Consider the following 26,483-nt stretch of genomic DNA (forward strand, 5'->3'; position numbering starts at 1 on the left):
TCCACATATATTTGTAACGAGTGGGGTTTGCCACTGAAAAGAAACTTTGTGTTCCCAACAAGCTAGTTGAAGGACGGCTTTCACACACAATTATCTCTCAGAACTGAGCATGTGGAGAGACGTTCGTTCATCTAGCACAAAGGGAACGGGTTGCAGGAGAAACTTTTACTCTGATTTCTCAGTCTGTTTCCTAGTGACTGTTTGAAGTTCCTGCAGTTTTCACTGTAAAACCGAGTTGGAGCTAGTACCTTCCCATATATATGTATGCAGTGGAGTTTAAAACTGAAAAGAAACTTTGTGTTCCCAACAAGTTAGTTGAAGGACGGCTTTCACAGACACTTATCTCTCAGAACTGAGCATGTGGAGAGACGTTCGTTCATCTAGCACAAATGGAACGGGTAGCAGGAGAAACTTTTACTCTGGATTCTCAGTCTGTTTCCTAGTGCCGGTTTGAAGTTCCTGCAGTTTTCACTGTAAAACCGAGTTGGAGCTAGTACCTTCCCATATATATGTATGGAGTGGAGTTTGCAACTGAAAAGAAACTTTGTGTTCCCAACAAGCTAGTTGAAGGACGGCTTTCACACACACTTATCTCTCAGAACTGAGGATGTGGAGAGACGTTCGTTCATCTAGCACAAATGGAACGAGTTGCAGGAGAAACTTTTACTCTGGTATCTCAGTCTGTTTCCTAGTGCCGGTTTTAAGTTCCTGCAGTTTTCACTGTAAAACCGAGTTGGAGCTAGTACCTTCCCATATATATGTATGGAGTGGAGTTTGCAACTGAAAAGAAACTTTGTGTTCCCAACAAGCTAGTTGAAGGATGGCTTTCACACACACTTATCTCTCAGAACTGAGCATATGGAGAGACGTTCGTTCATCTAGCACAAAGTGAATGGGTTGCAGGAGAAACTTTTACTCTGGATTCTCAGTCTGTTTCCTAGTGCCGGTTTGAAGTTCCTGCAGTTTTCACTGTAAAACCGAGTTGGAGCTAGTACCTTCCCATATATATGTAAGGAGTGGGGTTTGCCACTAAAAAGAAACTTGGTGTTCCCAAAAGCTAGTTGAAGGATGGCTTTCACACACACTTATCTCTCAGAACTGAGCATGTGGAGAGACGTTCGTTCATCTAGCACAAATTGAACGGGTTGTAGGAGAAACTTTTACTCTGATTTCTCAGTCTGTTTCCTAGTGCCGGTTTGAAGTTCCTGCAGTTTTCACTGTAAAACCGAGTTGGAGCTAGTACCTTCCCATATATATGTATGCAGTGGAGTTTGAAACTGAAAAGAAACTTTGTGTTCCCAACAAGTTAGTTGAAGGACGGCTTTCACAGACACTTTACTCTCAGAACTGAGCATGTGGAGAGACGTTCGTTCATCTAGCACAAATGGAACGGGTTGCAGGAGAAACTTTTACTCTGGATTCTCAGTCTGTTTCCTAGTGCCGGTTTGAAGTTCCTGCAGTTTTCACTGTAAAACCGAGTTGGAGCTAGTATCTTCCCATATATATGTATGGAGTGGAGTTTGCCACTGAAAAGAAACTTGGTGTTCCCAACAAGCTAGTTGAAGGATGGCTTTCACACACACTTATCTCTCAGAACTGAGCATGTGGAGAGACGTTCGTTCATCTAGCACAAAGGGAATGGGTTGCAGGAGAAACTTTTACTCTGGATTCTCAGTCTGTTTCCTAGTGCCGGTTTGAAGTTCCTGCAGTTTTCACTGTAAAACCGAGTTGGAGCTAGTACCTTCCCATATATATGTAAGGAGTGGGGTTTGCCACTAAAAAGAAACTTGGTGTTCCCAACAAGCTAGTTGAAGGATTGCTTTCACACACACTTATCTCTCAGAACTGAGCATGTGGAGAGATGTTCGTTCATCTAGCACAAATTGAACGGGTTGCAGGAGAAACTTTTACTCTGATTTCTCAGTCTGTTTCCTAGTGCCGGTTTGAAGTTCCTGCAGTTTTCACTGTAAAACCGAGTTGGAGCTAGTACCTTCCCATATATATGTATGCAGTGGAGTTTGAAACTGAAAAGAAACTTTGTGTTCCCAACAAGCTAGTTGAAGTACGGCTTTCATTCACAATTATCTCTCAGAACTGAGCATGTGGAGAGACGTTCGTTCATCTAGCACAAAGGGAACGGGTTGTAGGAGAAACTTTTACTCTGGTTTATCAGTCTGTTTCTAGTGCCGGTTTGAAGTTCCTGCAGTTTTCACTTAAAACCGAGTTGGAGCTAGTACCTTCCCATATATATGTATGGAGTGGAGTTTGCCACTGAAAAGAAACTTTGTGTTCCCAACAAGCTAGTTGAAGGACGGCTTTCACACACACTTATGTCTCAGAACTGAGCATGTGGAGAGACGTTCGTTCATCTAGCACAAAGGGAACGGGTTGCAGGAGAAACTTTTACTCTGGTTTCTCAGTCTGTTTCCTAGTGCCGGTTTGAATTTCCTGCAGTTTTCACTGTAAAACCGAGTTGGAGCTAGTACCTTCCCATATATATGTATGGAGTGGAGTTTGCCACTGAAAAGAAACTTTGTGTTCCCAACAAGCTAGTTGAAGGACAGCTTTCACACACACTTATGTCTCAGAACTGAGCATGTGGAGAGACGTTCGTTCATCTAGCATAAAGGGAACGGGTTGCAGGAGAATCTTTTACTCTGGATTCTCAGTCTGTTTCCTAGTGCCGGTTTGAAGTTCCTGCAGTTTTCACTGTAAAACCGAGTTGGAGCTAGTACCTCCACATATATTTGTAACGAGTGGGGTTTGCCACTGAAAAGAAACTTTGTGTTCCCAACAAGCTAGTTGAAGGACGGCTTTCACACACACTTATCTCTCAGAACTGAGCATGTGGAGAGACGTTCCTTCATCTAGCACAAAGGAAACGGGTTGCAGGAGAAACTTTTACTCTGGTTTCTCAGTCTGTTTCCTAGTGCCGGTTTGAAGTTCCTGCAGTTTTCACTGTAAAACCGAGTTGGAGCTAGTACATTCCCATATATATGTATGGAGTGGAGATTGCCACTGAAAAGAAACTTTGTGTTCCCAACAAGCTGGTTGAAGGACGGCTTTCACACACACTTATCTCTCAGAATTGAGCATGTGGAGAGACGTTCGTTCATCTAGCACAAAGGGAACGGGTTGCAGGAGATACTTTTACTCTGGTTTCTCAGTCTGTTTCCTAGTGCCGGTTTGAAGTTCCTGCAGTTTTCACTTAAAACCGAGTTGGAGCTAGTACCTTCCCATATATATGTATGGAGTGGAGTTGGAAACTGAAAAGAAACTTTGTGTTTCCAAAAAGCTAGTTGAAGGACGGCTTTCACACACACTTATCTCTCAGAACTGAGCATGTGGAGAGACGTTCGTTCATCTAGCACAAAGGGAACCGGTTGCAGGAGAAACTTTTACTCTGGTTTCTCAGTCTGTTTTCTAGTTCCGGTTTGAAGTTCCTGCAGTTTTCACTGTAAAACCGAGTTGGAGCTAGTACCATCCCATATATATGTATGGAGTGGATTTTGCCACTGAAAAGAAACTTTGTGTTCCCAACAAGCTAGTTGAAGGACGGCTTTCACACACACTTATCTCTCAGAACTGAGCATGTGGAGAGACGTTCGTTCATCTAGCACAAAGGGAACGGGTTGCAGGAGAAACTTTTACTCTGATTTCTCAGTCTGTTTCCTAGTGCCGGTTTGAAGTTCCTGCAGTTTTCACTGTAAAACAGAGTTGGACCTAGTACATTCCCATATATATGTATGCAGTGGAGTTTGAAACTGAAAAGAAACTTTGTGTTCCCAACAAGTTAGTTGAAGGACGGCTTTCACAGACACTTATCTCTCAGAACTGAGCATGTGGAGAGACGTTCGTTCATCTAGCACAAATGGAACGGGTTGCAGGAGAAACTTTTACTCTGGATTCTCAGTCTGTTTCCTAGTGCCGGTTTGAAGTTCCTGCAGTTTTCACTGTAAAACCGAGTTGGAGCTAGTACCTTCCCATATATATGTATGGAGTGGAGTTTGCAACTGAAAAGAAACTTTGTGTTCCCAACAAGCTAGTTGAAAGACGGCTTTCACACACACTTATGTCTCAGAACTGAGGATGTGGAGAGACGTTCGTTCATCTAGCACAAATGGAACGAGTTGCAGGAGAAACTTTTACTCTGGTTTCTCAGTCTGTTTCCTAGTGCCGGTTTTAATTTCCTGCAGTTTTTACTGTAAAACTGAGTTGGAGCTAGTACCTTCCCATATATATGTATGGAGTGGAGTTTGCCACTGAAAAGAAACTTTGTGTTCCCAACAAGCTAGTTGAAGGATGGCTTTCACACACACTTATCTCTCAGAACTGAGCATGTGGAGAGACGTTCGTTCATCTAGCACAAAGGGAATGGGTTGCAGGAGAAACTTTTACTCTGGATTCTCAGTCTGTTTCCTAGTGCCGGTTTGAAGTTCCTGCAGTTTTCACTGTAAAACCGAGTTGGAGCTAGTACCCTCCCATATATATGTAAGGAGTGGGGTTTGCCACTAAAAAGAAACTTGGTCTTCCCAACAAGCTAGTTGAAGGATGGCTTTCACACACAATTATCTCTCAGAACTGAGCATGTGGAGAGACGTTCGTTCATCTAGCACAAATTGAACGGGTTGCAGGAGAAACTTTTACTCTGATTTCTCAGTCTGTTTCCTAGTGCCGGTTTGAAGTTCCTGCAGTTTTCACTGTAAAACCGAGTTGGAGCTAGTACCTTCCCATATATATGTATGCAGTGGAGTTTGAAACTGAAAAGAAACTTTGTGTTCCCAACAAGTTAGTTGAAGGACGGCTTTCACAGACATTTATGTCTCAGAACTGAGCATGTGGAGAGACGTTCGTTCATCTAGCAGAAATGGAAGGGTTTGCAGGAGAAACTTTTACTCTGGTTTCTCAGTCTGTTTCCTAGTGCCGGTTTGAAGTTCCTGCAGTTTTCAGTGTAAAACCGAGTTCGAGCTAGTACCTTCCCATATATATGTATGGAGTGGAGTTTGCAACTGAAAAGAAACTTTGTGTTCCCAACAAGTTAGTTGAAGGACGGCTTTCACACACACTTATCTCTCAGAACTGAGGATGTGGAGAGACGTTCGTTCATCTAGCACAAATGGAACGGGTTGCAGGAGAAACTTTTTCTCTGGTTTCTCAGTCTGTTTCCTAGTGCCGGTTTGAAGTTCCTGCAGTTTTCACTGTAAAACCGAGTTGGAGCTAGAACCTTCCCATATATATGTATGGAGTGGAGTTTGCCACTGAAAAGAAACTTTGTGTTCCCAACAAGCTAGTTGAAGGATGGCTTTCACACACACTTATCTCTCAGAACTGAGCATGTGGAGAGACTTTCGTTCATCTAGCACAAAGGGAACGGGTTGCAGGAGAAACTTTTACTCTGGTTTCTCAGTCTGTTTCCTAGTGCCGGTTTGAAGTTCCTGCAGTTTTCACTGTAAAAAAGAGTTGGAGCTAGTACCTTCCCATATATATGTATGGAGTGGAGTTTGCAACTGAAAAGAAACTTTGTGTTCCCAACAAGCTAGTTGAAGGATGGCTTTCACACACACTTATCTCTCAGAACTGAGCATGTGGAGAGACGTTCGTTCATCTAGCACAAATTGAACGGGTTGCAGGAGAAACTTTTACTCTCATTTCTCAGTCTGTTTCCTAGTGCCGGTTTGAAGTTCCTGCAGTTTTCACTGTAAAACCGAGTTGGAGCTAGTACCTTCCCATATATATGTATGCAGTGGAGTTTGAAACTGAAAAGAAACTTTGTGTTCCCAACAAGTTAGTTGAAGGACGGCTTTCAAAGACACTTATCTCTCAGAACTGAGCATGTGGAGAGACGTTCGTTCATCTAGCACAAATGGAAGGGGTTGCAGGAGAAACTTTTACTCTGGATTCTCAGTCTGTTTCCTAGTGCCGGTTTGAAGTTCCTGCAGTTTTCACTGTAAAACCGAGTTGGAGCTAGTACCTTCCCATATATATGTATGCAGTGGAGTTTGAAACTGAAAAGAAACTTTGTGTTCCCAACAAGTTAGTTGAAGGACGGCTTTCAAAGACACTTATCTCTCAGAACTGAGCATGTGGAGAGACGTTCGTTCATCTAGCACAAATGGAATGGGTTGCAGGAGAAACTTTTACTCTGGATTCTCAGTCTGTTTCCTAGTGCCGGTTTGAAGTTCCTGCAGTTTTCACTGTAAAACCGAGTTGGAGCTAGTACCTTCCCATATATATGTATGCAGTGGCGTTTGAAACTGAAAAGAAACTTTGTGTTCCCAACAAGCTAGTTGAAGGACGGCTTTCACACACACTTATCTCTCAGAACTGAGCATGTGGAGAGACCTTTGTTCATCTAGCCAAAGGGAACCGGTTGCAGGAGAAACTTTTACTCTGGTTTCTCAGTCTGTTTCCTAGTGCCGGTTTGAATTTCCTGCAGTTTTCACTGTAAAACCGAGTTGGAGCTAGTACCTTCCCATATATATGTATGGAGTGGAGTTTGCAACTGAAAAGAATCTTTGTGTTCCCAACAAGCTAGTTGAAGGGCGGCTTTCACACACACTTATCTCTCAGAACTGAGCATGTGGAGAGACGTTCCTTCATCTAGCACAAAGGGAACGGGTTGCAGGAGAAACTTTTACTCTGGTTTCTCAGTCTGTTTCCTAGTGCCGGTTTGAAGTTCCTGCAGTTTTCACTTAAAACCGAGTTGGAGCTAGTACCTTCCCATATATATGTATGGAGTGGAGTTGGAAAATGAAAAGAAACTTTGTGTTCCCAAAAAGCTAGTTGAAGGACGGCTTTCACACACACTTATCTCTCAGAACTGAGCATGTGGAGAGACGTTTGTTCATCTAGCACAAAGGGAACCGGTTGCAGGAGAAACTTTTACTCTGGTTTTTCAGTCTGTTTCCTAGTGCCGGATTGAAGTTCCTGCAGTTTTCACTGTAAAACAGAGTTGGAGCTAGTACCTTCCCATATATATGTATGGAGTGGAGTTTGCAACTGAAAAGAAACTTTGTGTTCCCAACAAGTTAGTTGAAGGACGGCTTTCACACACACTTATCTCTCAGAACTGAGCATGTGGAGAGACGTTCCTTAATCTAGCACAAAGGGAACGGGTTGCAGGAGAAACTTTTACTCTGGTTTCTCAGTCTGTTTCCTAGTGCCGGTTTGAATTTCCTGCAGTTTTCACTTAAAACCGAGTTGGAGCTAGTACCTTCCCATATATATGTATGGAGTGGAGTTGGAAAATGAAAAGAAACTTTGTGTTCCCAAAAAGCTAGTTGAAGGACGGCTTTCACACACACTTATCTCTCAGAACTGAGCATGTGGAGAGACGTTCGTTCATCTAGCAAAAATTGAACGGGTTGCAGGAGAAACTTTTACTCTGGTTTCTCAGTCTGTTTCCTAGTGCCGGTTTGAAGTTCCTGCAGTTTTCACTTAAAACCGAGTTGGAGCTAGTACCTTCCCATATATATGTATGGAGTGCAGTTGGAAAATGAAAAGAAACTTTGTGTTCCCAACAAGCTAGTTGAAGGACGGCTTTCACACACACTTATCTCTCAGAACTGAGCATGTGGAGAGACCTTTGTTCATCTAGCCAAAGGGAACCGGTTGCAGGAGAAACTTTTACTCTGGTTTCTCAGTCTGTTTCCTAGTGCCGGTTTGAAGTTCCTGCAGTTTTCACTGTAAAACCGAGTTGGAGCTAGTACCTTCCCATATATATGTATGGAGTGGAGTTTGCAACTGAAAAGAATCTTTGTGTTCCCAACAAGCTAGTTGAAGGACGGCTTTCACACACACTTATCTCTCAGAACTGAGCATGTGGAGAGACGTTCGTTCATCTAGCACAAAGGGAACGGGTTGCAGGAGAAACTTTTACTCTGGATTCTCAGTCTGTTTCCTAGTGCCGGTTTGAAGTTCATGCAGTTTTCACTGTAAAACCGAGTTGGAGCTAGTACCTTCCCATATATATGTAAGGAGTGGGGTTTGCCACTAAAAAGTAACTTTGTGTTCCCAACAAGCTAGTTGAAGGACGGCTTTCACACACACTTATCTCTCAGAACTGAACATGTGGAGAGACGTTCGTTCATCTAGCACAAAGGGAACGGGTTGCAGGGGAAACTTTTACCCTGGTTTTACAGTCTGTTTCCTAGTGCCGGTTTGAACTTCCTGCAGTTTTCACTGTAAAACCGAGTTGGAGCTAGTACCTTCCCATATATATGTATGCAGTGGAGTTTGAAACTGAAAAGAAACTTTGTGTTCCCAACAAGTTAGTTGAAGGAAGGCTTTCACACACACTTATCTCTCAGAACTGAGCATGTGGAGAGACGTTCCTTCATCTAGCACAAAGGGAACGGGTTGCAGGAGAAACTTTTACTCTGGTTTCTCAGTCTGTTTCCTAGTGCCGGTTTGAAGTTCCTGCAGTTTTCACTTAAAACCGAGTTGGAGCTAGTACCTTCCCATATATATGTATGGAGTGCAGTTGGAAAATGAAAAGAAACTTTGTGTTCCCAACAAGCTAGTTGAAGGACGGCTTTCACACACACTTATCTCTCAGAACTGAGCATGTGGAGAGACCTTTGTTCATCTAGCCAAAGGGAACCGGTTGCAGGAGAAACTTTTACTCTGGTTTCTCAGTCTGTTTCCTAGTGCCGGTTTGAAGTTCCTGCAGTTTTCACTGTAAAACCGAGTTGGAGCTAGTACCTTCCCATATATATGTATGGAGTGGAGTTTGCAACTGAAAAGAATCTTTGTGTTCCCAACAAGCTAGTTGAAGGACGGCTTTCACACACACTTATCTCTCAGAACTGAGCATGTGGAGAGACGTTCGTTCATCTAGCACAAAGGGAACGGGTTGCAGGAGAAACTTTTACTCTGATTTCTCAGTCTGTTTCCTAGTGCCGGTTTGAAGTTCCTGCAGTTTTCACTGTAAAACCGAGTTGGAGCTAGTACCTTCCGATATATATGTATGCAGTGGCGTTTGAAACTGAAAATAATCTTTGTGTTCCCAACATGTTAGTTGAAGGACGGCTTTCACAGACACTTATCTCTCAGAACTGAGCATGTGGAGAGACGTTCGTTCATCTAGCACAAATGGAACGGGTTGCAGGAGAAACTTTTACTCTGGATTCTCAGTCTGTTTCCTAGTGCCGGTTTGAAGTTCCTGCAGTTTTCACTGTAAAACCGAGTTGGAGCTAGTACCTTCCCATATATATGTATGGAGTGGAGTTTGCAACTGAAAAGAAACTTTGTCTTCCCAACAAGCTAGTTGAAGGATGGCTTTCACACACACTTATCTCTCAGAACTGAGCATGTGGAGAGACGTTCGTTCATCTAGCACAAATGGAACGGGTTGCAGGGGTAACTTTTACTCTGGTTTCTCAGTCTGTTTCCTAGTGCCGGTTTGAAGTTCCTGCAGTTTTCACTGTAAAAAAGAGTTGGAGCTAGTACCTTCCCATATATATGTATGGAGTGGAGTTTGCAACTGAAAACAAACTTTGTGTTCCCAACAAGCTAGTTGAAGGATGGCTTTCACACACACTTATCTCTCAGAACTGATCATGTGGAGAGACGTTCGTTCATCTAGCACAAATTGAACGGGTTGCAGGAGAAACTTTTACTCTGATTTCTCAGTCTGTTTCCTAGTGCCGGTTTGAAGTTCCTGCAGTTTTCACTGTAAATCCGAGTTGGAGCTACTACCTTCCCATATATATGTATGCAGTGGAGTTTGAAACTGAAAAGGAACTTTGTGTTCCCAACAAGTTAGTTGAAGGACGGCTTTCACAGACACTTATCTCTCAGAACTGAGCATGTGGAGAGACGTTCGTTCATCTAGCACAAATGGAAGGGGTTGCAGGAGAAACTTTTACTCTGGATTCTCAGTCTGTTTCCTAGTGCCGGTTTGAAGTTCCTGCAGTTTTCACTGTAAAACCGAGTTGGAGCTAGTACCTTCCCATATATATGTATGGAGTGGAGTTTGCCACTGAAAAGAAATTTGGTGTTCCCAACAAGCTAGTTGAAGGATGGCTTTCACACACACTTATCTCTCAGAACTGAGCATGTGGAGAGAAGTTCGTTCATCTAGCACAAAGGGAACGGGTTGCAGGAGAAACTTTTTCTCTGGATTCTCAGTCTGTTTCCTAGTGCCGGTTTGAAGTTCCTGCAGTTTTCACTGTAAAACCGAGTTGGAGCTAGTACCTTCCCATATATATGTATGGAGTGGAGTTTGCCACTGAAAAGAAACTTTGTGTTCCCAAAAAGCTAGTTGAAGGACGGCTTTCACACACACTTATCTCTCAGAACTGAGCATGTGGAGAGACGTTCGTTCATCTAGCACAAAAGGAACGGGTTGCAGGAGAAACTTTTACTCTGGTTTCTCAGTCTGTTTCCTAGTGCCGGTTTGAAGTTCCTGCAGTTTTCACTTAAAACCGAGTTGGAGCTAGTACCTTCCCATATATATGTATGGAGTGGAGTTTGCAACTGAAAACAAACTTTGTGTTCCCAACAAGCTAGTTGAAGAATGGCTTTCACACACACTTATCTCTCAGAACTGAGCATGTGGAGAGACGTTCGTTCATCTAGCACAAATTGAACGGGTTGCAGGAGAAACTTTTACTCTGGTTTCTCAGTCTGTTTCCTAGTGCCGGTTTGAAGTTCCTGCAGTTTTCACTTAAAACCGAGTTGGAGCTAATACCTTCCCATATATATGTATGGAGTGGAGTTGGAAAATGAAAAGAAACTTTGTGTTCCCAAAAAGATAGTTGAAGGACGGCTTTCACACACACTTATCTCTCAGAACTGAGCATGTGGTGAGACGTTTGTTCATCTAGCACAAAGGGAACCGGTTTCAGGAGAAACTTTTACTCTGGTTTCTCAGTCTGTTTCCTAGTGCCGGTTTGAAGTTCCTGCAGTTTTCACTGTAAAACCGAGTTGGAGCTAGTACCTTCCCATATATATGTATGGAGTGGAGTTTGCAACTGAAAAGAAACTTTGTGTTCCCAACAAGCTAGTTGAAGGACGGCTTTCACACACACTTATCTCTCAGAACTGAGCATGTGGAGAGACGTTCCTTCATCTAGCACAAAGGGAAAGGGTTGCAGGAGAAACTTATACTCTGGTTTCTCAGTCTGTTTCCTAGTGCCGGTTTGAAGTTCCTGCAGTTTTCACTTAAAACCGAGTTGGAGCTAGTACCTTCCCATATATATGTATGGAGTGGAGTTGGAAAATGAAAAGAAACTTTGTGTTCCCAAAAAGCAAGTTGAAGGACGGCTTTCACACACACTTATCTCTCAGAACTGAGCATGTGGAGAGACGTTCGTTCATCTAGCACAAATTGAACGGGTTGCAGGAGAAACTTTTACTATGATTTCTCAGTCTGTTTCCTAGTGCCGGTTTGAAGTTCCTGCAGTTTTCACTTTAAAACCGAGTTGGAGCTAGTACCTTCCCATATATATGTATGCAGTGGAGTTTGAAACTGAAAAGAAACTTTGTGTTCCCAACAAGTTAGTTGAAGGACGGCTTTCACAGACAATTATCTCTTCAGAACTGAGCATGTGGAGAGACGTTCGTTCATCTAGCACAAATGGAAGGGGTTGCAGGAGAAACTTTTACTCTGGATTCTCAGTCTGTTTCCTAGTGCCGGTTTGAAGTTCCTGCAGTTTTCACTGTAAAACCGAGTTGGAGCTAGTACCTTCCCATATATATGTATGGAGTGGAGTTTGCCACTGAAAAGAAACTTGGTGTTCCCAACAAGCTAGTTGAAGGATGGCTTTCACACACACATATCTCTCAGAACTGAGCATGTGGAGAGACGTTCGTTCATCTATCACAAAGGGAATGCGTTGCAGAGAAACTTTTACTCTGGTTTCTCAGTCTGTTTCCTAGTGCCGGTTTGAAGTTCCTGCAGTTTTCACTGTCAAACCGAGTTTTAGCTAGTACCTTCCCATATATATGTATGGAGTGGATTTGGAAAATGAAAAGAAACTTTGTGTTCCCAAAAAGCTAGTTGAAGGACGGCTTTCACACACACTTATTTCTCAGAACTGAGCATGTGGAGAGACGTTTGTTCATCTAGCACAAAGGGAACCGTTTGCAGGAGAAACTTTTACTCTGGTTTCTCAGTCTGTTTCCTAGTGCCGGTTTGAAGTTCCTGCAGTTTTCACTGTAAAACCGAGTTGGAGCTAGTACCTTCCCATATATATGTATGGAGTGGAGTTTGCAACTGAAAAGAAACTTTGTGTTCCCAACAAGCTAGTTGAAGGACGGCTTTCACACACACTTATCTCTCAGAACTGAGCATGTGGAGAGACGTTCCTTCATCTAGCACAAAGGGAACGGGTTGCAGGAGAAACTTTTACTCTGGTTTCTCAGTCTGTTTCCTAGTGCCGGTTTGAAGTTCCTGCAGTTTTCACTTAAAACCGAGTTGGAGCTAGTACCTTCCCATATATATGTATGGAGTGGAGTTTGCAACTGAAAAGAAACTTTGTGTTCCCAACAAGCTAGTTGAAGGACGGCTTTCACACACACTTATCTCTCAGATCTGAGCATGTGGAGAGACATTCCTTCATCTAGCACAAAGGGAAAGGGTTGCAGGAGAAACTTTTACTCTGGTTTCTCAGTCTGTTTCCTAGTGCCGGTTTGAAGTTCCTGCAGTTTTCACTTAAAACCGAGTTGGAGCTAGTACCTTCCCATATATATGTAAGGAGTGGAGTTGGAAAATGAAAAGAAACTTTGTGTTCCCAAAAAGCTAGTTGAAGGACGGCTTTCACACACACTTATCTCTCAGAACTGAGCATGTGGAGAGACGTTCGTTCATCTAGCACAAATTGAACGGGTTGCAGGAGAAACTTTTACTATGATTTCTCAGTCTGTTTCCTAGTGCCGGTTTGAAGTTCCTGCAGTTTTCACTGTAAAACCGAGTTGGAGCTAGTACCTTCCCATATATATGTATGCATTGGAGTTTGAAACTGAAAAGAAACTTTGTGTTCCCAACAAGTTAGTTGAAGTACGGCTTTCACAGACAATTATCTCTTCAGAACTGAGCATGTGGAGAGACGTTCGTTCATCTAGCACAAATGGAAGGGTTTGCAGGAGAAACTTTTACTCTGGATTCTCAGTCTGTTTCCTAGTGCCGGTTTGAAGTTCCTGCAGTTTTCACTGTAAAACCGAGTTGGAGCTAGTACCTTCCCATATATATGTATGGAGTGGAGTTTGCCACTGAAAAGAAACTTGGTGTTCCCAACAAGCTAGTTGAAGGATGGCTTTCACACACACATATCTCTCAGAACTGAGCATGTGGAGAGACGTTCGTTCATCTAGCACAAAGGGAATGGGTTGCAGAGAAACTTTTACTCTGGTTTCTCAGTCTGTTTCCTAGTGCCGGTTTGAAGTTCCTGCAGTTTTCACTGTCAAACCGAGTTGGAGCTAGTACCTTCCCATATATATGTATGGAGTGGATTTGGAAAATGAAAGAAACTTTGTGTTCCCAAAAAGCTAGTTGAAGGACGGCTTTCACACACACTTATTTCTCAGAACTGAGCATGTGGAGAGACGTTTGTTCATCTAGCACAAAGGGAACCGTTTGCAGGAGAAACTTTTACTCTGGTTTCTCAGTCTGTTTCCTAGTGCCGGTTTGAACTTCCTGCAGTTTTCACTGTAAAACCGAGTTGGAGCTAGTACCTTCCCATATATATGTATGGAGTGGAGTTTGCAACTGAAAAGAAACTTTGTGTTCCCAACAAGCTAGTTGAAGGACGGCTTTCACACACACTTATCTCTCAGAACTGAGCATGTGGAGAGACGTTCCTTCATCTAGCACAAAGGGAACGGGTTGCAGGAGAAACTTTTACTCTGGTTTCTAAGTCTGTTTCCTAGTGCCGGTTTGAAGTTCCTGCAGTTTTCACTTAAAACCGAGTTGGAGCTAGTATCTTCCCATATAGATGTATGGAGTGGAGTTGGATAATGAAAAGAAACTTTGTGTTCCCAAAAAGCTAGTTGAAGGACGGCTTTCACACACACTTATCTCTCAGAACTGAGCATGTGGAGAGACGTTCGTTCATCTAGCACAAATTGAACGGGTTGCAGGAGAAACTTTTACTCTGATTTCTCAGTCTGTTTCCTAGTGCCGGTTTGAAGTTCCTGCAGTTTTCACTGTAAAACCGAGTTGGAGCTAGTACCTTCCCATATATATGTATGCAGTGGAGTTTGAAACTGAAAAGAAACTTTGTGTTCCCAACAAGTTAGTTGAAGGACGGCTTTCACAGACACTTATCTCTCAGAACTGAGCATGTGGAGAGACGTTCGTTCATCTAGCACAAATGGAAGGGGTTGCAGGAGAAACTTTTACTCTGGATTCTCAGTCTGTTTCCTAGTGCCGGTTTGAAGTTCCTGCAGTTTTCACTGTAAAACCGAGTTGGAGCTAGTACCTTCCCATATATATGTAAGGAGTGGGGTTTGCAAGTGAAAAGAAACTTTGTGTTCCCAAAAAGCTAGTTGAAGGACGGCTTTCACACACACTTATCTCTCAGAACTGAGCATGTGGATAGACGTTCGTTCATCTAGCACAAATTGAACGGGTTGCAGGAGAAACTTTTACTCTGGTTTCTCAGTCTGTTTCCTAGTGCCGGTTTGAAGTTCCTGCAGTTTTCACTTAAAACCGAGTTGGAGCTAGTACCTTCCCATATATATGTATGGAGTGGAGTTGGAAAATGAAAAGAAACTTTGTGTTCCCAAAAAGCTAGTTGAAGGACGGCTTTCACACACACTTATCTCTCAGAACTGACCATGTGGAGAGACGTTTGTTCATCTAGCACAAAGGGAACCGGTTGCAGGAGAAACTTTTACTCTGGTTTCTCAGTCTGTTTCCTAGTGCCGGTTTGAAGTTCCTGCAGTTTTCACTGTAAAACCGAGTTGGAGCTAGTACCTTCCCATATATATGTATGGAGTGGAGTTTGCAACTGAAAAGAAACTTTGTGTTCCCAACAAGCTAGTTGAAGGACGGCTTTCACACACACTTATCTCTCAGAACTGAGCATGTGGAGAGACGTTCCTTCATCTAGCACAAAGGGAACGGGTTGCAGGAGAAACTTTTACTCTGGTTTCTCAGTCTGTTTCCTAGTGCCGGTTTGAAGTTCCTGCAGTTTTCACTTAAAACCGAGTTGGAGCTAGTACCTTCCCATATATATGTATGGAGTGGAGTTGGAAAATGAAAAGAAATTTTGTGTTCCCAAAAACCTAGTTGAAGGACGGCTTTCACACACAATTATCTCTCAGAACTGAGCATGTGGAGAGAAGTTCGTTCATCTAGCACAAATTGAACGGGTTGCATGAGAAACTTTTACTCTGATTTCTCAGTCTGTTTCCTAGTGCCGGTTTGAAGTTCCTGCAGTTTTCACTGTAAAACCGAGTTGGAGCTAGTACCTTCCCATATATATGTATGCAGTGGAGTTTGAAACTGAAAAGAAACTTTGTGTTCCCAACAAGTTAGTTGAAGGACGGCTTCCACAGACACTTATCTCTTCAGAACTGAGCATGTGGAGAGACGTTCGTTCATCTAGCACAAAGGGAACGGGTTGCAAGAGAAAGTATTACTCTGGTTTCTCAGTCTGTTTCCTAGTGCCGGTTTGAAGTTCCTGCAGTTTTCACTTAAAACCGAGTTGGAGCTAGTACCTTCCCATATATATGTATGGAGTGGAGTTGGAAAATTAAAAGAAACTTTGTGTTCCCAAAAAGCTAGTTGAAGGGCGGCTTTCACACACACATTTCTCTCAGAACTGAGCATGTGGAGAGACGTTCGTTCATCTAGAACAAAGGGAACCGGTTGCAGGAGAAACTTTTACTCTGGTTTCTCAGTCTATTTCCTAGTGCCGGTTTGAAGTTCCTGCAGTTTTCACTTAAAACCGAGTTGGAGCTAGTACCTTCCCATATATATGTATGGAGTAGAGTTGGAAAATTAAAAGAAACTTTGTGTTCCCAAAAAGCTAGTTTAAGGGCGGCTTTCACACACACTTATCTCTCAGAACTGAGCATGTGGAGAGACGTTCGTTCATCTAGAACAAAGGGAACCGGTTGCAGGAGAAACTTTTACTCTGTTTTCTCAGTCTGTTTCCTAGTGCCGGTTTGAAGTTCCTGCAGTTTTCACTGTAAAACCGAGTTGGAGCTAGTACCTTCCCATATATATGTAAGGAGTGGGGTTTGCCACTGAAAAGAAACTTTGTGTTCCCAACAGGCTAGTTGAAGGACGGCTTTCACACACACTTATCTCTCAGAACTGAGCATGTGGAGAGACGTTCCTTCATCTAGCACAAAGGGAACGGGTTGCAGGAGAAAGTTTTACTCTGGTTTCTCAGTCTGTTTCCTAGTGCCGGTTTGAAGTTCCTGCAGTTTTCACTTAAAACCGAGTTGGAGCTAGTACCTTCCCATATATATGTATGGAGTGGAGTTGGAAAATTAAAAGAAACTTTGTGTTCCCAACAAGCTGGTTGAAGTACGGCTTTCACACACACTTATCTCTCAGAACTGAGCATGTGGAGAGACGTTCGTTCATCTAGAACAAAGGGAACCGGTTGCAGGAGAAACTTTTACTCTGGTTTCTCAGTCTGTTTCCTAGTGCCGGTTTGAAGTTCCTGCAGTTTTCACTGTAAAACCGAGTTGGAGCTAGTACCTTCCCATATATATGTGTGCAGTGGAGTTTGAAACTGAAAAGAAACTTTGTGTTCCCAACAAGTTAGTTGAAGGACGGCTTTCACAGACACTTATCTCTCAGAACTGAGCATGTGGAGAGACGTTCGTTCATCTAGCATAAATGGAAGGGGTTGCAGGAGAAACTCTTACTCTGGATTCTCAGTCTGTTTCCTAGTGCCGGTTTGAAGTTCCTGCAGTTTTCACTGTAAAACCGAGTTGGAGCTAGTACCTTCCCATATATATGTATGGAGTGGAGTTTGCCACTGAAAAGAAACTTGGTGTTCCCAACAAGCTAGTTGAAGGATGGCTTTCACACACACTTATCTCTCAGAACTGAGTATGTGGAGAGACGTTCGTTCATCTAGCACAAAGGGAATGGGTTGCAGGAGAAACTTTTACTCTGGTTTCTCAGTCTGTTTCCTAGTGCCGGTTTGAAGTTCCTGCAGTTTTCTCTGTAAAACCGAGTTGGGGCTAGTACCTTCCCATATATATGTATGCAGTGGAGTTTGAAACTGAAAAGAAACTTTGTGTTCCCAACAAGTTAGTTGAAGGACGGCTTTCACAGACACTTATCTCTCAGAACTGAGCATGTGGAGAGACGTTCGTTCATCTAGCATAAATGGAAGGGGTTGCAGGAGAAACTCTTACTCTGGATTCTCAGTCTGTTTCCTAGTGCCGGTTTGAAGTTCCTGCAGTTTTCACTGTAAAACCGAGTTGGAGCTAGTACCTTCCCATATATATGTATGGAGTGGAGTTGGAAAATTAAAAGAAACTTTGTGTTCCCAAAAAGCTAGTTGAAGGGCGGCTTTCACACACACTTATCTCTCAGAACTGAGTATGTGGAGAGACGTTCGTTCATCTAGCACAAAGGGAATGGGTTGCAGGAGAAACTTTTACTCTGGTTTCTCAGTCTGTTTCCTAGTGCCGGTTTGAAGTTCCTGCAGTTTTCTCTGTAAAACCGAGTTGGGGCTAGTACCTTCCCATATATATGTATGCAGTGGAGTTTGAAACTGAAAAGAAACTTTGTGTTCCCAACAAGTTAGTTGAAGGACGGCTTTCACAGACACTTATCTCTCAGAACTGAGCATGTGGAGAGACGTTCGTTCATCTAGCATAAATGGAAGGGGTTGCAGGAGAAACTCTTACTCTGGATTCTCAGTCTGTTTCCTAGTGCCGGTTTGAAGTTCCTGCAGTTTTCACTGTAAAACCGAGTTGGAGCTAGTACCTTCCCATATATATGTATGGAGTGGAGTTGGAAAATTAAAAGAAACTTTGTGTTCCCAAAAAGCTAGTTGAAGGGCGGCTTTCACACACACTTATCTCTCAGAACTGAGCATGTGGAGAGACTTTCGTTCATCTAGAACAAATGGAACCGGTTGCAGGAGAAACTTTTACTCTGGTTTCTCAGTCTGTTTCCTAGTGCCGGTTTGAAGTTCCTGCAGTTTTCACTGTAAAACCGAGTTGGAGCTAGTACCTTCCCATATATATGTAAGGAGTGGGGTTTGCCACTGTAAAGAATCTTTGTGTTCCCAACAGGCTAGTTGAAGGACGGCTTTCACACACACTTATCTCTCAGAACTGAGCATGTGGAGAGACGTTCCTTCATCTTGCACAAAGGGAACGGGTTGCAAGGGAAAGTTTTACTCTGGTTTCTCAGTCTGTTTCCTAGTGCCGGTTTGAAGTTCCTGCAGTTTTCACTTAAAACCGAGTTGGATCTAGAACCTTCCCATAAATATGTATGGAGTGGAGTTGGAAAATTAAAAGAAACTTTGTGTTCCCAAAAAGCTAGTTGAAAGGCGGCTTCCACACACACTTATCTCTCAGAACTGAGCATGTGGAGAGACGTTCGTTCATCTAGAACAAAGGGAACCGGTTGCAGGAGAAACTTTTACTCTGGTTTCTCAGTCTGTTTCCTAGTGCCGGTTTGAAGTTCCTGCAGTTTTCACTGTAAAACCGAGTTGGAGCTAGTACCTTCCCATATATATGTATGCAGTGGAGTTTGAAACTGAAAAGAAACTTTGTGTTCCCAACAAGTTAGTTGAAGGACGGCTTTCACAGACACTTATATCTCAGAACTGAGCATGTGGAGAGACGTTCGTTCATCTAGCATAAATGGAAGGGGTTGCAGGGGAAACTTTTTCTCTGGATTCTCAGTCTGTTTCCTAGTGCCGGTTTGAAGTTCCTGCAGTTTTCACTGTAAAACCGAGTTGGAGCTAGTACCTTCCCATATATATGTATGGAGTGGAGTTTGCCACTGAAAAGAAACTTGGTGTTCCCAACAAGCTAGTTGAAGGATGGCTTTCACACACACTTATCTCTCAGAACTGAGCATGTGGAGAGACGTTCGTTCATCTAGCACAAAGGGAATGGGTTGCAGGAGAAACTTTTACTCTGGTTTCTCAGTCTGTTTCCTAGTGCCGGTTTGAAGTTCCTGCAGTTTTCACTGTAAAACCGAGTTGGAGCTAGTACCTTCCCATATATATGTAAGGAGTGGGGATTGCCACTGAAAAGAAACTTTGTGTTCCCAACAGGCTTGTTGAAGGACGGCTTTCACACACACTTATCTCTCAGAACTGAGCATGTGGAGAGACGTTCCTTCATCTAGCACAAAGGGAACGGGTTGCAGGAGAAAGTTTTACTCTGGTTTCTCAGTCTGTTTCCTAGTGCCTGTTTGAAGTTCCTGCAGTTTTCACTTAAAACCGAGTTGGAGCTAGTACCTTCCCATATATATGTATGGAGTGGAGTTGGAAAATTAAAAGAAACTTTGTGTTCCCAAAAAGCTAGTTGAAGGGCGGCTTTCACACACACTTATCTCTCAGAACTTAGCATGTGGAGAGACGTTCGTTCATCTAGAACAAAGGGAACCGGTTGCAGGAAAAACTTTTACTCTGGTTTCTCAGTCTGTTTCCTAGTGCCGGTTTGAAGTTCCTGCAGTTTTCACTTAAAACAGAGTTGGAGCTAGTACCTTCCCATATATATGTATGGAGTGGAGTTGGAAACTGAAAAGAAACTTTGTGTTCCCAACAAGCTAGTTGAACGACGGCTTTCACACACACTTATCTCTCAGAACTGACCATGTGGAGAGACGTTCGTTCATCTAGCACAAAAGGAACGGGTTGCAGGAGAAACTTTTACTCTGGTATCTCAGTCTATTTCCTAGTGCCGGTTTGAAGTTCCTGCAGTTTTCACTGTAAAACCGAGTTGGAGCTAGTACCTTCCCGTATATATGTATTGAGTGGAGTTTGCCACTGAAAAGAAACTTTGTGTTCCCAACAAGCTAGTTGAAGGAGGGCTTTCACACACACTTATCTCTCAGAACTGAGCATGTGGAGAGACGTTCATTCATCTAGAACAAAGGGAACGGTTTGCAGGAGAAAATTTTACTCTGGTTTCTCAGTCTGTTTCCTAGTGCCGGTTTGAAGTTCCTGCAGTTTTCACTGTAAAACCGAGTTGGAGCTAGTACCTTCCCATATATATGTATGGAGTGGAGTTTGCCACTGAAAAGAAACTTTGTGTTCCCAACAAGCTGGTTGAAGTACGGCTTTCACACACACTTCTCTCTCAGAACTGAGCATGTGGAGAGACGTTCGTTCATCTAGCACAAAGGGAACGGGTTGCAGGAGAAACTTTTACTCTGGTTTCTCAGTCTGTTTCCTAGTGCCTTTTTGAATTTCCTGCAGTTTTCACTGTAAAACCGAGTTGGAGCTAGTACCTTCCCATATATATGTATGGAGTGGAGTTTGCCACTGAAAAGAATCTTTGTGTTCCCAACAAGCTAGTTGAAGGACGGCTTTCACACACACTTATCTCTCAGAACTGAGCTTGTGGAGAGACGTTCGTTCATGTAGCACAAAGGGAACGGGTTGCAGGAGAAACTTTTACTCTGGTTTCTCAGTCTGTTTCCTAGTGCCGGTTTGAAGTTCCTGCAGTTTTCACTGTAAAACCGAGTTGGAGCTAGTACCTTCCCATATATATATATGGAGTGGAGTTGGAAACTGAAAAGAAACTTTGTGTTCCCAAAAAGCTAATTGAAGGACGGCTTTAACACACACTTATCTCTCAGAACTGAGCATGTGGAGAGACGTTCGTTCATCTAGCACAAAGGGAACCGGTTGCAGGAGAAACTTTTACTCTGGTTTCTCAGTCTGTTTCCTAGTGCCGGTTTGAAGTTCCTGCAGTTTTCACTTAAAACCGAGTTGGTGCTAGTACCTTCCCATATATATGTATGGAGTGGAGTTGGAAACTGAAAAGAAACTTTGTGTTCCAAACAAGCTAGTTGAACGACGTCTTTCACACACACTTATCTCTCAGAACTGAGCATGTGGAGAGACGTTAGTTCATCTAGCACAAAGGGATCCGGTTGCAGGAGAAAATTTTACTCTGGTTTCTCAGTCTGTTTCCTAGTGCCGTTTTGAATTTCCTGCAGTTTTCACTGTAAAACCGAGGTGGAGCTAGTAACTTCCCATATATATGTATGGAGTGGAGTTTTCAACTGAAAAGAATCTTTGTGTTCCCAACAAGCTAGTTTAAGGACGGCTTTCACACACACTTATCTCTCAGAACTGAGCATGTGGAGAGACGTTCGTTCATCTAGCACAAAGGGAACGGGTTGCAGGAGAAACTTTTACTCTGGTTTTTCGGTCTGTTACTTAGTGCCGGTTTGAAGTTCCTGCAGTTTTCACTTAAAACAGAGTTGGAGCTAGTACCTTCCCATATATATGTATGGAGTGGAGTTGGAAACTGAAAAGAAACTTTGTGTTCCCAACAAGCTAGTTGAACGACGGCTTTCACACACACTTATCTCTCAGATCTGAGCATGTGGAGAGACGTTCGTTCATCTAGCACAAAAGGAACGGGTTGCAGGAGAAACTTTTACTCTGGTATCTCAGTCTGTTTCCTAGTGCCGGTTTGAAGTTCCTGCAGTTTTCACTGTAAAACCGAGTTGGAGCTAGTTCCTTCCCATATATATGTATGAAGTGGGGTTGGAAACTGAAAAGAAACTTTGTGTTCCCAACAAGCTAGTTGAAGGACGGCTTTCACACACACTTATCTCTCAGAATTGAGCATGTGGAGAGACGTTCGTTCATCTAGCACAAAGGGAACGGGTTGAAGGAGAAAATTTTACTCTGGCTTCTCAGTCTGTTTCCTAGTGCCGGTTTGAATTTCCTGCAGTTTTCAGTGTAAAACCGAGTTGGAGCTAGTAACTTCCCATATATATGTATGGAGTGGAGTTTGCAACTGAAAAGAATCTTTGTGTTCCCAACAAGCTAGTTGAAGGACGGCTTTCACACACACTTATCTCTCAGAACTGAGCATGTGGAGAGACGTTCGTTCATCTAGCACAAAGGGAACGGGTTGCAGGAGAAACTTTTTCTCTGGTTTTTCAGTCTGTTTCCTAGTGCCGGTTTGAAGTTCCTGCAGTTTTAACTTAAAACCGAGTTGGTGCTAGTACCTTCCCATATATATGTATGGAGTGGAGTTGGAAACTGAAAAGAAACTTTGTGTTCCCAACAAGCTATTTGAACGACGTCTTTCACACACACTTATCTCTCAGAACTGAGCATGTGGAAGACGTTTGTTCATCTAGCACAAAGGGAACCCGTTGCAGGAGAAAATTTTACTCTGGTTTCTCAGTCTGTTTCCTAGTGCCGGTTTGAAGTTCCTGCAGTTTTCACTGTAAAACCGAGTTGGAGCTAGTACCTACCCATATATATGTAAGGATTGGGGTTTGCCACTGAAAAGAAACTTTGTGTTCCCAACAAGCTGGTTGAAGTACGGCTTTCACACACACTTATCTCTCAGAACTGAGCATGTGGAGAGACGTTCGTTCATCTAGCACAAAGGGAACCGGTTGCAGGAGAAACTTTTACTCTGGTTTCTCAGTCTGTTTCCTAGTGCCGGTTTGAAGTTCCTGCAGTTTTCACTGTAAAACCGAGTTGGAGCTAGTACCTTCCCATATATATGTATGGAGTGGAGTTTGCAACTGAAAAGAATCTTTGTGTTCCCAACAAGCTAGTTGAAGGACGGCTTTCACACACACTTATCTCTCAGAACTGAGCATGTTGAGAGACGTTCGTTCATCTAGCACAAAGGGAACGGGTTGCCGGGGAAAATTTACTCTGGTTTCTCAGTCTGTTTCCTAGTGCCGGTTTGAAGTTCCTGCAGTTTTCACTGTAAAACCGAGTTGGAGCTAGTACCTTCCCATATATATGTATGGAGTGGAATTTGCCACTGAAAAGAAACTTTGTGTTCCCAAAAAGCTAGGTGAAGGACGGCTTTCACACACACTTATCTCTCAGAACTTAGCATGTGGAGAGACGTTCGTTCATCTAGCACAAAGGGAACGGGTTGCAGGAGAAACTTTTACTCTGGTTTTTCGGTCTGTTACTTAGTGCCGGTTTGAAGTTCCTGCAGTTTTCACTTAAAACAGAGTTGGAGCTAGTACCTTCCCATATATATGTATGGAGTGGAGTTGGAAACTGAAAAGAAACTTTGTGTTCCCAACAAGCTAGTTGAACGACGGCTTTCACACACACTTATCTCTCAGATCTGAGCATGTGGAGAGACGTTCGTTCATCTAGCACAAAAGGAACGGGTTGCAGGAGAAACTTTTACTCTGGTATCTCAGTCTGTTTCCTAGTGCCGGTTTGAAGTTCCTGCAGTTTTCACTGTAAAACCGAGTTGGAGCTAGTTCCTTCCCATATATATGTATGAAGTGGGGTTGGAAACTGAAAAGAAACTTTGTGTTCCCAACAAGCTAGTTGAAGGACGGCTTTCACACACACTTATCTCTCAGAATTGAGCATGTGGAGAGACGTTCGTTCATCTAGCACAAAGGGAACGGGTTGAAGGAGAAAATTTTACTCTGGCTTCTCAGTCTGTTTCCTAGTGCCGGTTTGAATTTCCTGCAGTTTTCAGTGTAAAACCGAGTTGGAGCTAGTAACTTCCCATATATATGTATGGAGTGGAGTTTGCAACTGAAAAGAATCTTTGTGTTCCCAACAAGCTAGTTGAAGGACGGCTTTCACACACACTTATCTCTCAGAACTGAGCATGTGGAGAGACGTTCGTTCATCTAGCACAAAGGGAACGGGTTGCAGGAGAAACTTTTTCTCTGGTTTTTCAGTCTGTTTCCTAGTGCCGGTTTGAAGTTCCTGCAGTTTTAACTTAAAACCGAGTTGGTGCTAGTACCTTCCCATATATATGTATGGAGTGGAGTTGGAAACTGAAAAGAAACTTTGTGTTCCCAACAAGCTATTTGAACGACGTCTTTCACACACACTTATCTCTCAGAACTGAGCATGTGGAAGACGTTTGTTCATCTAGCACAAAGGGAACCCGTTGCAGGAGAAAATTTTACTCTGGTTTCTCAGTCTGTTTCCTAGTGCCGGTTTGAAGTTCCTGCAGTTTTCACTGTAAAACCGAGTTGGAGCTAGTAACTTCCCATATATATGTATGGAGTGGAGTTTGCAACTGAAAAGAATCTTTGTGTTCCCAACAAGCTAGTTGAAGGACGGCTTTCACACACACTTATCTCTCAGAACTGAGCATGTGGAGAGACGTTCGTTCATTTAGCACAAAGGTAACGGGTTGCAGGAGAAACTTTTACTCTGGTTTCTCAGTCTGTTTCCTAGTGCCGTTTTGAAGTTCCTGCAGTTTTCACTTAAAACCGAGTTGGAGCTAGTACCTTCCCATATATATGTATGGAGTGGAGTTTGCCACTGAAAAGAAACTTTGTGTTCCCAAGAAGCTGGTTGAAGGACGGCTTTCACACACACTTATCTCTCAGAACTGAGCATGTGGAGAGACGTTCGTTCATCTAGCACAAAGGGAACCGGTTGCAGGAGAAACTTTTACTCTGGTTTCTCAGTCTGTTTCCTAGTGCCGCTTTGAAGTTCCTGCAGTTTTCACTGTAAAAGCGTGTTGGAGCTAGTATCTTCCAATATATATGTATGGAGTGGAGTTTGCAACTGAAAAGAAACTTTGTGTTCCCAACAAGCTGGTTGAAGGACGGCTTTCACACACACTTATCTCTCAGAACTGAGCATGTGGAGAGACGTTCGTTCATCTAGCACAAAGGGAACGGGTTGCAGGAGAAACATTTACTCTGTATTCTCAGTCTGTTTCCTAGTGCCGGTTTGAATTTCCTGCAGTTTTCACTGTAAAACCGAGTTGGAGCTAGTACCTACCCATATATATGTAAGGATTGGGGTTTGCCACTGAAAAGAAACTTTGTGTTCCCAACAAGCTGGTTGAAGTACGGCTTTCACACACACTTATCTCTCAGAACTGAGCATGTGGAGAGACGTTCGTTCATCTAGCACAAAGGGAACCGGTTGCAGGAGAAACTTTTACTCTGGTTTCTCAGTCTGTTTCCTAGTGCCGGTTTGAAGTTCCTGCAGTTTTCACTGTAAAACCGAGTTGGAGCTAGTACCTTCCCATATATATGTATGGAGTGGAGTTTGCAACTGAAAAGAATCTTTGTGTTCCCAACAAGCTAGTTGAAGGACGGCTTTCACACACACTTATCTCTCAGAACTGAGCATGTTGAGAGACGTTCGTTCATCTAGCACAAAGGGAACGGGTTGCCGGGGAAAATTTACTCTGGTTTCTCAGTCTGTTTCCTAGTGCCGGTTTGAAGTTCCTGCAGTTTTCACTGTAAAACCGAGTTGGAGCTAGTACCTTCCCATATATATGTATGGAGTGGAATTTGCCACTGAAAAGAAACTTTGTGTTCCCAAAAAGCTAGGTGAAGGACGGCTTTCACACACACTTATCTCTCAGAACTTAGCATGTGGAGAGACGTTCGTTCATCTAGCACAAAGGGAACGGGTTGCAGGAGAAACTTTTACTCTGGTTTTTCGGTCTGTTACTTAGTGCCGGTTTGAAGTTCCTGCAGTTTTCACTTAAAACAGAGTTGGAGCTAGTACCTTCCCATATATATGTATGGAGTGGAGTTGGAAACTGAAAAGAAACTTTGTGTTCCCAACAAGCTAGTTGAACGACGGCTTTCACACACACTTATCTCTCAGATCTGAGCATGTGGAGAGACGTTCGTTCATCTAGCACAAAAGGAACGGGTTGCAGGAGAAACTTTTACTCTGGTATCTCAGTCTGTTTCCTAGTGCCGGTTTGAAGTTCCTGCAGTTTTCACTGTAAAACCGAGTTGGAGCTAGTTCCTTCCCATATATATGTATGAAGTGGGGTTGGAAACTGAAAAGAAACTTTGTGTTCCCAACAAGCTAGTTGAAGGACGGCTTTCACACACACTTATCTCTCAGAATTGAGCATGTGGAGAGACGTTCGTTCATCTAGCACAAAGGGAACGGGTTGAAGGAGAAAATTTTACTCTGGTTTCTCAGTCTGTTTCCTAGTGCCGGTTTGAATTTCCTGCAGTTTTCAGTGTAAAACCGAGTTGGAGCTAGTAACTTCCCATATATATGTATGGAGTGGAGTTTGCAACTGAAAAGAATCTTTGTGTTCCCAACAAGCTAGTTGAAGGACGGCTTTCACACACACTTATCTCTCAGAACTGAGCATGTGGAGAGACGTTCGTTCATCTAGCACAAAGGGAACGGGTTGCAGGAGAAACTTTTTCTCTGGTTTTTCAGTCTGTTTCCTAGTGCCGGTTTGAAGTTCCTGCAGTTTTAACTTAAAACCGAGTTGGTGCTAGTACCTTCCCATATATATGTATGGAGTGGAGTTGGAAACTGAAAAGAAACTTTGTGTTCCCAACAAGCTATTTGAACGACGTCTTTCACACACACTTATCTCTCAGAACTGAGCATGTGGAAGACGTTTGT

The sequence above is a fragment of the Camelus dromedarius genome, chromosome 27 (assembly GCF_036321535.1).
Source record: "Camelus dromedarius isolate mCamDro1 chromosome 27, mCamDro1.pat, whole genome shotgun sequence".
NCBI lineage: Eukaryota > Metazoa > Chordata > Mammalia > Artiodactyla > Camelidae > Camelus > Camelus dromedarius.